Below are 16,307 nucleotides of genomic sequence, written 5' to 3' on the forward strand. Positions count from 1 at the left end.
TGCATAAGAATGCAACCTAGTCCTTGACGCGAAGCGTCGCAATAGATAACAAAGTCTTTGGTGAAATCCGGTGGCATGAGTATGGGCGCAGAAGTCAGGCGTCTTTTCAGTTCCTGAAAACTGTGCTCACACTGTGGGGTCCACTCAAACCTTTTATCTTTCTTGAGAAGCTCCGTGAGGGGTTTGGCCACTTTGGAGAAGTTTTCAACGAAGCGGCGACAATAACTGGCTAGACCAAGGAAACTCCTAACTTGTTTGACCGATTCGGGTGGAGTCCAATCGAGAACGGCTTTGACTCTCTCGGGATTGACAGCAATGCCCTTACCGGAGATCACGTGGCCTAGATAGGTCACTTTTGGCAACCAAAATTCACACTTGGAGAACTTGGCATAAAGGCGGTGCTCTCTGAGTTTTTCTAACACAAGCCTAAGATGTTCGACATGCTCTTCATCGTTCTTCGAGTAAATAAGAATATCATCGAGATAAACCACGACGAACTTATCTAAGTATTCCATAAAGATCAAGTTCATCAAGCGAGAGAAAGTAGCTGGAGCATTGGTTAGGCCGAAAGACATCATGGTGTACTCGTATTGACCATAACGAGTGACAAATGCCGTTTTGGGGATGTCCCCGTTTCTGATCTTGATTTGGTGGTAGCCTAACCTCAAATCCATCTTGGAAAAGACCGAGGATCCAGCGAGCTGATCATACAGGTCATTGATCCTGGGGAGTGGATACTTGTTCTTTATCGTGACCAAATTAACGGGACGATAATCTACAACCATCCGATCCATACCATCCTTCTTCTTGACGAAGAGAACGGGGCAAGCCCAGGGAGAAGAACTAGGACGGATGAAACCCTTTTGCAAGGACTCATCAAGTTGTTTCTTAAGCTCGGCTAACTCCAAAGGTGCCATCTTGTATGGTCTCCTAGAGATTGGAACAGTTCCTGGGATAAGTTCTATGACAAACTCTACATCTCTGTCAGGTGGGACACCTGGCAGTTCTTCTGGAAAAACATCCGGGAAGTCACGGACTACCGGAATATCTTCAAGGTTTGGAAGAGGGCTGGCATTAAGAGAATAGAGTTGACGCCTTGCAACTCTAGTGGAGACAGTGACTATTTTGCTAGATGGATGTGTAAGTTGAACAGATCTAGTGTAACAATCGATCTTGGCATGATGAGCTGTCATCCAGTCCATACCCAAGATGATGTTAATATCTGCGGAGTTGAGAGATATCAAAGAAGCAAGGAATACCAGTCTGTCAACAAGGATTTCATTACCATGGCTTACCTTGGAGGTTTGCCATTTGGAACCAGGAGTCTGGATTATTAGTGGAGTTGGCATATCACAAAATGACATGTCGTGCAACCGAGCGTAACCTTCGGATATGAAGGAGTGGGATGCTCCAGTATCGAACAGAACTGAAGCTGGGTGACAATTGACAAGAAGCATACCCAGTACGACGTCGGGATTATCTTGAGCTTCTGTAGCTGAGACATGGTGCACACATGCTCGTTCAATGGAGGCTGGCTTGGTACTGATCATCTTGCCTGATGGCTTTTCACGGCCAACAGACCTCACAGACTAGGGTGGAGTATAACTGGACTGAGGGTAGTCACGTGCATAGTGCCCCGGTTCTCTGCAGGTGAAGCAAGTTTCTGAGGTAGGACGTGGACCTACATTGGCAAGTGGTCCACTAATAGGCCTGGGTGGAGCACGTTGCTGGGTTGGGTGAGGTGCCACATAGGATGGCCTCGGTGCATATCGAGGTGGAAGAGCTGAGTTCGGAATCCAAATCCGTCGCTTCTGAGAGCCAGAGCGGGATGAAGAACCCAGATCACGGTTGTGCTTACGAGACTCCTTGTAAGCGAGTTGAGCTGTCTCTGCATTAATGGCCTTGTTCACAAGAGCCTGGAAAGTATCACAATGATGCAGATGGAGATCACGATGCAACTTAGGGTTGAGACCCTTCCGGAACCTAGCCTGCTTCTTAGCGTCCGTGGACACTTCTTCTGTAGCATAGCGGGCGAGGTTTCCAAACTCTCTACTGTAAGCATCAACAGGCAGCTTACCCTGGGTAAAACTACAGAACTCTTCACTCTTGCGGTCAATGAGAGCCTGAGGAATGTGGTGCTCACGAAAAGCCTCGGTGAAATCCTTCCAGGTAGGAATCTGGCCAGCTGGAAGCATAGCCTCATAGCTCTGCCACCAAATACTAGCAGGACCTTCCAGGTGATAGGTAGCATAGGTGACCTTGTCACCTTCAACCACGTTCGCAGAAAGCAACTTGTGAGTGATGCTCCGGAGCCAGTCATCCGCATCGAGTGGCTCAATGGAATGATGGAAGGTGGGTGGTTTCAGACCAATGAAGTCGGTGATAGAAACCAACTTCTTACGCTGATGTGCGGTGTCCTGCTCAATCTGTGCCAGCAAGCAGTTAGTCTCACGCTTGTTCCTCTCGGACGCTAACAAGAACTCTGCCATCAAAGGCTGGTCAGGAGGATCCTCATCCCTACCATCTCCGTAGTTCTTGCTATGAGCAACTGAACCTCGGTTAGCAGACGACATCCTGGCACAGAAACCAAGGAAACAAGGATGGAATTAGCATCGACATAGGGATGCGGAATGTAATGCAAAAGCATTGGAAATTCTTGAAATCCTAGGACAATTTCGGCAGCATAACGGTTGTAAATGCTCAAAAGGATTTTGAGACATTCATCATAGGAATAGCATAATCAATCAGCATCATAATATCAAGGTTCTGGGTCAAACTGAGAACACACGGAAGTAGCAGAACCGTAAGGAGACACAACCCAACAATCCTAAGACTTTACGGTTTAGTAACACGTCATCCTGAGAGATAGAGGAGAAGCCTAGGCCTTAACCCTCGTGGAAAAGAAGAGGCTGACTCAAAAAGAATGACATGAGGTAAAGGAGTAAAAAGAGCCTTACGTTCCCTTCCACAATCAATTCCCTTATATAACTAAAGCATTTCTAGACTCAACTTCGACCAGTTTGGCTTGGTAATCCTACAGTCAGTCAGGCTCTGATACCAACGCTGTCGGGACCCCGATCCTAAGTCACACCGATCTAGCATGTAACACTTCATATCAATTTGCGGCCTCACGCACGGTATTCCCACGGGTGCCACCTTACCTGGCCCGGGACCGTTTGCGCCTTTTGGCTCACGTATATGATAGTGTTGCTAGCATCCATATGATAGAGAACCCGGGCTGACATGACTAGTCGTGAACCCAAAATAGCACTAACTTACAGGGACATGCATACATGAGTCAACCTCGAGCATGTCGGTCAACAGCGTATGAATCCGGGATGTAGCACTGGGCTAACAGGACTCCGGAAGCCGGGCTGTAGCAGGCTAGGCAGGACTCCGGATGTCACCGCGTGACATTTCCCCGAAGGGACAGACACAGGAACGAAGTGAATCACATGCCGGCCCGTCAAGTGTTCCGGAGCAGTAGTGCTGGGCTAGCAGGACTCCGGTGAACAGGGCTGTAGCGGACTACTATGGCTCATGGAAGCACAAGACTACATTTCCCCATAAGAGAGGCAACCAAAGGTAAACCACTAGGTTGTCGGATCCCACACATAGCAATACACGTTACACGTATGCATAAAATGCAAGTATGTGCTGTACAACATGGCATCACAACATAACTCAAACTCATATAGATAAAGGCCCAGAAGAGCCACATAGTATCAATACAAACAGGGGTCTCATGACCCATCATTAAGAGCATACAAGCAACGGAAGCATTACATGTCTGGGTACAAACAACTACAAAAGGAAAATACTAGGAAGCCTGACTATACACGACCCTCCCAAGGGTACAAGATCGTAGCTGGGATACAAGCTACTCGTCGAAGTCACTAGTGTAACCAACTGCAAAACATAAATAAGCAAACGTGAGTACAAAGGTACTCAGCAAGTCTTACATCAGAACTATCTACATATGCAACATTATCAACAAAGGGGGTGGTGGAGTTTTAACAGCAGCAAGCCAGCTTTGACTCAGTGGCTAATCTATACTATGAGTATCAGAAACTTCTTTGAGGTGAGAAGACGCACACGAGTCCACATGTTCACCATATCAATACTCCACTATGGATCCGTTCCTGTCTTCCTACGAGAAGGCCATCCATAGCACTCACGCTTATCTTGCGGATTTTAGAGTATCCACTTAAAGTTGTCTATGTACTACATAAGTCCTCCAAGTTTCCATATCCGAGGAAAACGGCTATTTGAACAGATAATGTTGACCCTGCAGGGGTGTACTTCTTCACACACACTCTCACCACTTCTAGCCCTATACACGTCATGTACCTCGGCAACCTTCAAGCGGAAGCTGGGCGAGGGTGTCGGCCACGACCTAACTAACCACACAAGTCTCTCGTCCAGGTTTATCGCCCATTCGGGTTCCATCCGCAAGGAGATCCGGCCGGGGTGTCGCTCACGGCCCCAAGCGATGTGTGCAGGGTTCCCAAGCCCACCATCCGGGTGCCACTTGGTACATCATGCCACGGTGCCTAGTCTGTCCCAAGCCCGTCCCGTCGGACACCACCTGGTAGACAAATAGCACTACCTACAAACGCCAGAAACTAGTTGCAATTCCTGGACAGAGATCAAGCGGATTAATAAGCCGAGAGGGGCCGGATAACCGGAACCCAATGTGTGGTAGTAACTGGACTTGGATAACATACACAGAACTCAGTGCTTAAGGACGGTTCCAATGAGACAACCCACCATGTACTCCTACATGGCCTCTCATCGCTACCTTTACCAAAACGTGTTCACACACTTAGCCTTTACCAGTAGGACATGTTCACCACTCCGATTCATTCCCAATGAATCAGACCTGACACAACTCTAAGCATAGCTGGCATAAAGAAAAACAAGCATGGATGAGCAGGCACATCAAGGCTCAAGCAACTCCTACTCATGCTAGTGGGTTTCAACTATTTACTGTGGCAATGACAGGTCATCCAGAGGAATGGGTTCAGCTACCGTAGCAGAAAGTAGCAGTTTTGAATCATTGTTGTCCTATTGCAGTAAAAGGAGCAGGAGCGAGAGAGTGGGATTTATCGATATGCTCAAGGGGATTTGCTTGCCTGATAGATCCACGAAGAAGCACTGCTCCTCAGACAGGTACTCGGGACACCTTCCAGAGTAGAACCTATCGAGAGGGGACAGTGCCGGCAATCAATAAACAACCATATGCAACAATATGATGCATGAAGATGACATTTCAAAGATGCTATGATTTGCCCTAATGCATCTAGCATCAATTTGGTTGAAGTCCATATGTACCAAGGGTTCATATGCAAACCCCAAGTTAAATATATAACATGCCATTATTACGTTTTCACTTATACAACAATTATAAGTTGGTTTTTCATGCATGAAACTGGCATAAATGGATTCCTTGCATTTTTCTGATAATTTTTCATATATAATTTATTTGATTTGGAGTTGCGGTTGAATTACTATGATTTTTAGAGGTTTTAACTATTTTCTGGAATTTCCTGATTTAAATTAATACCAGAAAATGATATAATGCGTCAGCACAGCGTCATGCTTACATCAGCAGGTCAAAGGCGACTGACCAGGTCAAACCTGACGTGTGGGGTCCACACGTCAGTGTCTGTGGTTAATCCTAATTTAAAATAAACCTAAACTGGTTTAGTTAATGGGGTTGGGCCCACGCGTCAGTGACCCAATTAGCTAAACAAGGTTTAATTAGTTGTTAAACTAATCCTAGCTAAAACTTAACAGGGCCGGGGCCCACATGTCCTGACCCAGGGGAGGTCAAACCCTTGGTCAAAGGCCCAACACGCCGGCGGCTCGTCGCCGGCGACAGCACGCATGTCGGAGGCTCGGGTTTCGCCCTCAGGCGACCAAAAGGACGGCGGAGGGGCTCTGCGTGGAGCTGGGCGTGCCCCGCATCCAGGGAAGCACATGAGAGGGGCTGGGTGGCCGGAGTTCACTGGAATGGAGCTCGCGGCGGCACCGGAGTTCGGCCCCGAGCGGCGCGGGATGCTGTGGTGCAAGTCAGGAGCTTCGAGCGGCGGCGTTGGGTTCGTGGGGACCCGCTGAGCTCACGGCAGTGCTCAAGTGTGAGTTTGTGGCCGCGGTTACCACGGTGGCGCCATGGATGGCGGCGGTGGGCTTCGGGCTCGACGGATATGACGACTACAACAGCCGTACAGGGAAAAGGAGAGGGGGAATCGGTTCAGGGGCTCACAGGGATCATGCAGGGAAGGTCAGCGAGCTCGGGGAAGCACGGACGGTGGCGGATCGACGATGAGGTTGCCGGCGGCCGGAGGTTGAAGATGAGCTTGAGGACGACGCTGCAGGGCTCCCACGGTCGAACTGGTTGGTGTATACGATTCAGGAGAGGACGTCGGTTCTTCTGGATGCATCCGCAAGGTAAGGGGGGCCGATGGCCGCGGTGGCGCATGGTGGTGCTCTCCGCTGCGCTCGGGATAGATGGGGAGAGCGAGACAGAGGATGGGGAGGAGCTCGGGGAGAATGGAGAGAGACCAGGGGGGCTCGGTGGAGCTCTCAGGGGGTGGACATCGCCGAGGAGGGAGAGGAGGCAGCAAGCAGCTGCCTGGCGGGCATGCACGCTCACCGTGCTCCCTTTCGCCGCTGCCTCCTGGCGAGGGAGACGACTGGCAACGACCAGTTGGGCCGGGCCACTATTGGGCCATGGTGGGGCGCCAGGTAAGCGTCAGGTAAGTGTTTTCCTATTTCCTGTTTTCTTTTTCTATTTCTGACATTTGTTTTATATCCAAAAGAAATGTTAAAACACTTCCATAAATGCTGAAAATATTTGTGGCATCTAGATATAATATTCCAGAGGCCCTTACCAATTCTCAACATTTTTGGAGCCATTAAAATATTTATATAATTTAAACAGCTCCAAATCAAATATTTATGCATTGATTCAAAAATCCAAAATGTGTTGTAAAAATGTGCATCACCTCTGGTTGTTGTTCCCAACATTATCCAAAGAGCATGAACATTTTTGAATAGCATTTTGGGTTCATTGAAAATCCATTTTAAAGTTGAACCTATTTGAATTTGCTTTGGTGCTAGGGTTTTAAACATCCCCATTTCAATTTCATTTGAAATTTAAACATGATGCAAAGAGAAAGCCTAGGATCATACCAGAACTAGGGATGTGACAATGCGACAGGAAGCAGAAGGACTGAGGAAGTCCCTGCAGAATTCAGATGCATACTTTCTGGTGTAATAGCAAGCGCTGGAGGACTTAAGCGCCAAACAAGAGAAAGTTAATAAGCTTGCTAAGCATCTTGCCAGCATTATGGGTACCCAGGATATTGTTTCTTGAGCTCTTCTGAAGTGGTTTCAGTTCTGGACTTGTTTTGCTGCGACATTTATATGCTGTTGTCCCTATATTTGCACTGGTAGCGAACTTTGGTGCCCAGTGGATGTAATATGTGTAATAGCCATTATAGCCTAGTGTAAGTTGCTTGCTTATTTATTTCCTTGTTGTCTTGTTTATTTGTTTGCTTGTAGTCAGGGCAGTTCTTTTTCTGCGGTTTGCTAGTGGCTGCAATAACCTATTTTTAAAAACTAGGCCACAATAACCATGGGCTAATATTTACTGTAGTGACACTGGGCCTCCTACGGGCCATAGAAACAGTGGGCCTTCTACGGGCCGTAGAAACAGTGGGCCTTCTATGAGCCATAGAAACAATGGGCCTTCTACGGGCCCTATCATCAATGGGCCTTCTATGGGCCGTATCATCAATGGGCCTTATACGGGCCGTATGATCGATTGGCCAAACATGGGCCAAACAGACCGCATTCTGGCCGTAAACGGGCTAGTGTTGGAATCATCCATTCATGGGTCGACCATAACAGGCCATCATTAATAGGCTGTATTTGATGATGCTATGAAAATGTCCCAACATATTAACGGACCACAAACGGGCCGACTGTAACCACGGGCTGAATTTGGCCCACAAGCAGAAAATGACAGTAAAGGGCCGTAAGTAAACGAATGCTGGAAATGAGCCCAAGAATAAATGGGCTCTGAGAAGGCCGAAAGATAACATGGGCTGGAGACGGCCCAACGGAATAACTAGCCGTTAATGGGTATAAAGTGATACACTATTCATTACGAGCTAGTTTCACCACGGGCCGTTAATGGGTGTAAAGTGATACACTGTTCATTACGTGCCAGTTTCACCACGGGCCATTAATAGGCCAAGAGTTACATAGGGCCTCATATGGGCCGAAAGACGTCATGGGCCATACATGGGCCAGAAGTGAAAATGGGCTGGAATCATATTGGATGGCCCAGATGACGCTACTGGGCCTAATTCGGATAGGGCATAACGGGCCTTGGGTTAGCGGGCTGTAAATGGGCTATATGCGAACATGCCGTTAACAGGCTTTCCATGGGCCCGCCCGCCACCTTTTGACCAAGTCAAACGGGCCGGCCTTTTCACAGGAATGGGCCTCTGTTGGGTCGTGCCACGTGTCAACGTATCATAGGCACCTTCTGTCCAATGAGTGGATGACATCTGTCCCGACAATGAGCCGACACGTGTTTCCTCCAGCCAATGATGATTTTACAAGTGGAAAATCCCCATTGGTCGGGGCTGTTAACGGGTTATCGGATCCAAAACCCGACCCGATAGCTTAACGGTGTTCCGTTACGGTGTATGCCACGTGTCGGTCACCCTTGACGAAAGCACTTCTGTGACGCACGATTTATTGTCATGGAAGTGGACACTTCCGTGATGATAATTTTGGTAATGTCATGGAACACTTCTACGATAGCACAGATATGACTATCTTGATTCTGTCATAAATTTGTCAAGGATGTACATGCATGACAAAAAATGCAACCTACTGTGACAAACACGTATCATCATGGAAGTGTATTTTTTTAGTGGAGGCTGGTGTTGTTGGTTTGATTGATTTGTTTATACATGTGGGTCTGTGTGCACAGCGGTGCCAACTCTCTTACATCGCGAGAGCTGTGCCAAAATCTTTTGATTTGACATCAATGCGTATTATGTGGCATACTTTTGAGAAATATGGCATCGGCCACATAGTGGAAGGCAACAAATGCCCAAGATCTTCACGTGCTCTTAGGTAAATGAGAGGAAAGAGAAAGAGAGAGAGAGAGAGTGAAAATATATCACTAGCCAGCCAACCCTATCCTATGAGCGAATGATATTGGTACCTCTTGATGACACGACAATCTTATACAGCCAACTGCTCTAATATGTGTTGGGGAACGTAGCAGAATTTTAAAATTTTCTACGCATCACCAAGATCAATCTATGGAGTCATCTAGCAACGAGAGAGAGGAGTGCATCTACATACCCTTGTAGATCGCGAGCGGAAGCGTTCAAGAGAACGGGGTTGATGGAGTCGTACTTGTCGTGATCCAAATCACCAATGACCGAGCGCCGAACGGACGGCACCTCCGCGTTCAACACACGTACGGTTGGGGAAGAAGTCTCCTCCTTCTTGATCCAGCAAGGGGGAAGGAGAGGTTGATGGAGATCCAGCATCACGACGGCGTGGTGGTGGAAGCAGCGGGGATCTCGGCAGGGCTTTGCCAAGCTCAATGAGAGGGAGAGGTGTTACGAGGGGAGAGGGAGGCGCCAGGGGCTAGGGTGCGGCTCCCATGCACCTCCCCACTATATATAGGGGTGGAGGGGGCTAGTTTCTTGCCCTCCAAGTCCATTGGGGCGTTGGCAAAGATGGGGGAAAGAAATCCCATCATTTCCCTTCCCCACCGATTGTTATCCCCCCTTTTTAGGGATCTTGATCTTATCCCTTCGGGATATGATCATATTCCTTCTAAGGGGGGATCTTGGTGCGCCTCGACCAGGGGTGTGGGGCCTTGCCCCCACTACCCACATTCATGTGGGTCCCCCCATGCAGGTGGGCCCCACTCCGGAACCTTCTAGAACCTTCCCGGTACAATACCGAAAATCCCGAACATTTTCCGGTGGCCAAAATAGGACTTCCCATATATAAATCTTTACCTCCGGACCATTCTGGAACTCCTCGTGATGTCCGGGATCTCATCTGGGACTCCGAATAACTTTCGGGTTACCACATACTAATATCTCTACAACCCTAGCGTCACCGAACCTTAACTATGTAGACCCTACGGGTTCGGGAGACATGCAGACATGACCGAGACAACTCTCCGGCCAATAACCAACAGCGGGATCTGGATACCCATGTTGGCTCCCACATGTTCCACAATGATCTCATCGGATGAACCACGATGTCGAGGATTTAATCAATCCCGTATTCAATTCCCTTTGTCCAGCGGTATTGTACTTGCCCGAGATTCGATCGTCGGTATCCCGATACCTTGTTCAATCTCGTTACTAGCAAGTCTCTTTACTCGTTCCGTAACACATCATCCCGTGATCAACTCCTTGGTCACATTATGCACATTATGATGATGTCCTACCGAGTGGGCCCAGAGATACCTCTCCGTTTACACGGAGTAACAAATCCCAGTCTCGATTCGTGCCAACCCAACAAACACTTTTGGAGATACCTGTAGTGTACCTTTATAGCCACCCAGTTACGTTGTGACGTTTGGCACACCCAAAGCACTCCTACGGTATCCGGGAGTTGCACAATCTCATGGTCTAAGGAAATGATACTTGACATTAGAAAAGCTTTAGCATACGAACTACATGATCTTGTGCTAGGCTTAGGATTGGGTCTTGTCCATCACATCATTCTCCTAATGATGTGATCCCGTTACCAACGACATCCAATGTCCATGGTCAGGAAACTGTAACCATCTATTGATCAACGAGCTAGTCAACTAGAGGCTTACTAGGGACATGGTGTTGTCTATGTATCCACACATGTATCTGAGTTTCCTATCAATACAATTCTAGCACGGATAATAAACGATTATCATGAACAATGAAATATAATAATAATAACTAATTTATTATTGCCTCTAGGGCATGTTTCCAATAGTCTCCCACTTGCACTAGAGTCAATAATCTAGTTCACATCACCATGTGATTAACACTCACAGGTCACATCGCCATGTGACCAACATCCAAAGAGTTTACTAGAGTCACTAATCTAGTTCACATCACAATGTGATTAATACTCAATGAGTTCTGGGTTTGATCATGTTATGCTTGTGAGAGAGGTTGTAGTCAACGGGTCTTGCCATATTCAGATCCCTATGTATTTCGCAGAACTTTATGTCATATCGTAGATGCTGCTACCATGTTCCACTTGGAGCTATTCCAAATTGTTGCTCCATTATACGTATCCGGTATCTCTACTCAGAGCTATCCGGATAGGTGTTAAGCTTGCATCGACGTAACTCCTTACGTCGAACTCTTTATCACCTCCATAACCGAGAAACGTTTCCTTATTCTTCTAAGGACAATTTTGACCGCTATCTGGTGATCCAGTCTTAGATCACCTTTATACCCTCTTGCTAGACATGTGGCAAGGCACACATCAGGTGCGGTACTCAGCATGGCATATCGTATAGAGCCTATGACAAGAGCATAGGGGACGACCTTCGTCCTTCCTCTTTCTTCTGCCGTGGTCAAGCTTTGAGTCTTACTCAACTTCACACCTTACAACTTAGGTAAGAACCCCTTCTTTGACTGATCTATTTTGAACTCCTTCAAAAACATGTCAAGGTGTGCGTTCTTTGAAAGTATCATCAGGCGTCTTGATCTATCTCTATAGATCTTGATGCCCAATATGTAAGCAGCTTTATCCAGGTCTTCCTTTGAAAAACTCTCTTCAAACAACCGTTTATGCTTTCCAGAAATTCTACATCATTTCGAATCAACAATATGTCATCCACATATACTTACCAGAAATGTTGTAGTTCTCCCACTCACTTTCTTGTAAATACAAGTTTCTAGCAAACATTGTATAAACCTAAAATCTTTGATCACTCCATCAAAACATATATTCCGATTCCGAGATGCTTTCTCTAGTCCATAGAAGGATTGCTGGAGCCAGCATACCTTTTAGCATCCTTAGGATCGACAAAACCTTTTATTGTATCATATACAACTTTTCTTACGAAAACCGGTAAGAAAACTTGTTTTTGACATCCATCTGTAAGATTTCATAATCGAAAAATACAGCTAATGCTAACATGATTCCGACGGACTTAAGCATCGCTACGGGTGAGAAATTCTCATCGTAGTCAACTCCTTGAACTTGTGAAAAAACTCTTTCCCACAAGTCAAGCTTCATAGACGGTAACATTACCGCCCACGTCCGTCTTCTTCTTAAAGATCCATTTATCTCAATGGCTTCACGATCATCGGGCAAGTCCACCAAAGTCCATACTTTGTTCTGATATATGGATCCTATCTCGGATTTCATGGCTTCTAACCATTTGTCGGAATACGTTCCCACCATCGCTTCTCCATAGCTCGTCGGTTTATTGTTGTCTAACAACATGATATCCAAGACAGGATTACCGTACCACTTAGGAGTAGTACATATCCTTGTCGACCTACGAGGTTCGATAGCAACTTGATCCGAAGCTTTATGATCACTATCATTAACTTCCTATTCAATAGACGTAGGCGCCACAAAAAACATCTTTCTGTGTTGCATCCCTCTCTGGTTGAAGTAAAGGTTCGACAACCTCATCAAGTTCTATCTTCCTCCCACTCAATTCTTTCGAGAGAAACTCCTTCTCGAGAAAGGACCCGTTCTTAGCGACAAAAAATTTGCCCTCGGATCTGAGATAGAAGGTATACCCAACTGTCACCCTTGGGTATCCTATGAAGATGTGTTTGTCCGCTTTGGGTTCGAGCTTCTCCGGCTGAAGCCCTAAGCATCGCATCCCCAAACATTAAGAAACGACAACTTTGGTTTCTTGCCGAACCAATGTTCATATGATGTCGTCTCAACGGACTTAGATGGTGTCCTATCTAAAGTGAATGCAGCTGTCTCTAATGCATAACCTCAAAATGAAAAACGGTAGATCGGTAAGAGACATCATAGATCACACCATATCTCATAAGGTTCGATTACGACGTCTGGACACACCATTACCTTGTGGTGTTCCAGGTGGCTTCAACTGTGAAACAATTCCACAATGTCTTAAGTGATTGCCAAACTCATAACTCAGAAAATCCCCTTTTGATCAGATCATAGGAACATGATCTTATTGTTATGATGATTCTTAACTTCACTCTAAAATCGCTTGAACTTTTCAAACGTTTCAGACTTGTGCTTCATTAAGTAGATATATATCTACCCAAATCATCAGTGAAGATGAGAAAATAGCGATATCCACCGCACGCTTCAATTCTCATTGGATCACATGCATCAACATGCATGATTTCCAACAAGTCACTTGCCCGTTTCATTGTACCTGAAAACGGGGTCTTAGTCATCCTGCCCATGAGGCATGGCTCGCATGTGTCAAGTGATTCAAAATCAAGTGACTCCAAACATCCATCAACATGGAGTTTCTTCATGCATCTTACGCCAATATGACCTAAGCGGCAGTGCCACGAGAAAGTGGTACTATCATTATTAACTCTACATCTTTTGGTGTGAACGTGTGCATTACCACGATCGAGATTCAATGAACCATTCACATAGGGTGCATGACCATGAAAGATATCATTCATGTAAACAGAATAACCATTATTCTCTAACTTAAATGAATGATCGTATTGCAATGAACATGATCTAATCATATTCATACTCAACGTAGACACCTGATAACATTTATCTAGGTTCAATACTAATCCCGAAGGCAGATGGAGCGTGCGATGGTGATCTCATCAACTTTGGAAACACTTCCAACACACATCGTCACCTCGCCCTTAGCCAGTCTCCGTTTAGTCCGTAGCTTTTGCTTCAAGTCACCAATAATAGCAACTGAACCGGTATCCAATACCCAGGTGCTACCAGGAGTACTAGTAAGGTACACATTAATAACACGTATATACTTTGTTGAAGTTGCCAACCTTCTTATCTACCATGCATTTGGGGTAATACTGCTACCAGTGACCGTTCCCCTTACAATAGAAGCACTTAGTCTCGGGTTTGGGTTCAACCTTGGGTTCCTTCACTGGAGCGGCAACTGGTTTGCCATCCATGAAGTTTCCCTTCTAGCCCTTTCCCTTCTTGAAACCAGTGGTCCTGTTAAACCATCAACACTTGATGCTCCTTCTTGATTTCTACTTTTGCGGTCTTAAGTACCGCGAACAGCTCCGGGATCATCTCCATCCCTTGCATGTCATAGTTCATCACGAAGATCTAGCAGCTGAGTGGTAGTGTCTAGGGAACTCTATCAATCACTATCTTATCTGGAAGTTTAACTCCCACTTGATTCAAGTGATTGTAGCACCCAGACATTCTGAGCACATGCTCACTAGCTGATCTATTCTCTTCCATCTTGTAGGCAAGGAACTTGTCAGAGGTCTCATACCTCTCAACACGGGCATGAGCCTGAAATCCCAATTTCAGCTCTTGGAACATCTCATATGTCTATGGCGTTTCAAAACGTCATTGCAATCCCGATTCTAAGCCGTGAAGTATGGTGCACTAAACTATCAACTAGTCATAAGGACGTGTCTGTCAGGTGTTCACAACATTCACAGACGATGTTGTAGGGGTTTGCACATCGAGCGGTGCATCAAAGACGTAAACCTTCTGTATAGCAGTGAGGACACTCCTCGGACTACGGACCCAGTCCGTATCATTGCTTACAATATCTTTCAACTTAGTCTTTCTCTAGGAACGTATTGAAAAACAGGGAGCTACAACATGGGCTATTTATCTACAACATATTTGCAAAGACAATTTAGACTATGTTCATGATAATTAAGTTCATCTAATCAAATTATTTAATGAACTCCCACTCAGATAGACATCCCTCTAGTCGTCTACATGGAACATGATCCGAGTCAACTAGTCCGTGTCCGATCATCACGTGAGACGAACTAGTCAACATCGGTGAACATCTTCATGTTGATCGTATCTTCTATACGACTCATGCTAGACCTTTCGGTCTTCTGTGTTCCGAGACCATGTCTGTACATGCTAGGCTCGTCAAGTCAGCCTAAGGGTATTGCGTGTGTAAATCTGGCTTACACCCGCTGTATTCGAACGTTAGAATCTATCACACCCGATCATCACGTGGTGCTTCGAAACAATGAACCTTCGCAACGGTGCACAGTTAGGGGGAACACTTTTCTTGAAATTTTAGTGAGGGATCATCTTATTTAAGCTACCGTCGTTCTAAGTAAATAAGATGTAAAACATGATAAACATCACATGCAATCAAATAGTGACATGGTATGGCCAATATCATTTTGCTCCTTCTGATCTCCATCTTCGGGGCTCCATGATCATCGTTGTCACCGGCATGACACCATGATCTCCATCATCATGATCTCCATCATCGTGTCTTCTTGAAGTTGTCTCGTCATCTATTACTTCTACTACTATGGCTAACGCTTTAGCAATAAAGTAAATTAATTACATGATGTTTATGTTGACACGCAGGTCATAGATAAATTAAGACAACTCCTATGGCTCCTGCCGGTTGTCATACTCATCGACATGCAAGTCGTGATTCCTATTACAAGAACATGATCAATCTCATACATCACATATATCATTCATCACATCCTTTTGGCCATATCACATCACAAGGTATATGCTGCAAAAACAAGTTAGACGTCCTCTAATTGTTGTTGTATGTTTTTACGTGGCTGCTATAGGTTTCTAGCAAGAACGTTTCTTATATACGCGAAAACCACAACGTGATATGCCAATTTCTATTTACCCTTCATAAGGACCCTTTTCATCGAATCCAATCCGACTAAAGTGGGAGAGACAGACACCCGCCAGCCACCTTATGCAACTAGTGCATGTCAGTCGGTGGAACCGGTCTCACGTAAGCGTACTTGTAAGGTTGGTCCGGGCCGCTTCATCCCACAATGCCGCCGAATCAAGATAAGACTAGTAACGGCAAGTAAATTGACAAAATCGACGCCCACAACTACTTTGTGTTCTACTCATGCATAGAAACTACGCATAGACCTAGCTCATGATGCCACTGTTGGAGAACGTAGAAGAATTTTAAAATTTTCTACGCATCACCAAGATCAATCTATGGAGTCATCTAGCAACGAGAGAGAGGAGTGCATCTACATACCCTTGTAGATCACGAGCGGAAGCGTTCAAGAGAACAGGGTTGATGGAGTCGTACTCGTCGTGATCCAAATCACCGATGA

The sequence above is a fragment of the Triticum aestivum genome, chromosome 2A (genome assembly GCF_018294505.1).
Source record: "Triticum aestivum cultivar Chinese Spring chromosome 2A, IWGSC CS RefSeq v2.1, whole genome shotgun sequence".
In the NCBI taxonomy this organism is placed as follows: domain Eukaryota; kingdom Viridiplantae; phylum Streptophyta; class Magnoliopsida; order Poales; family Poaceae; genus Triticum; species Triticum aestivum.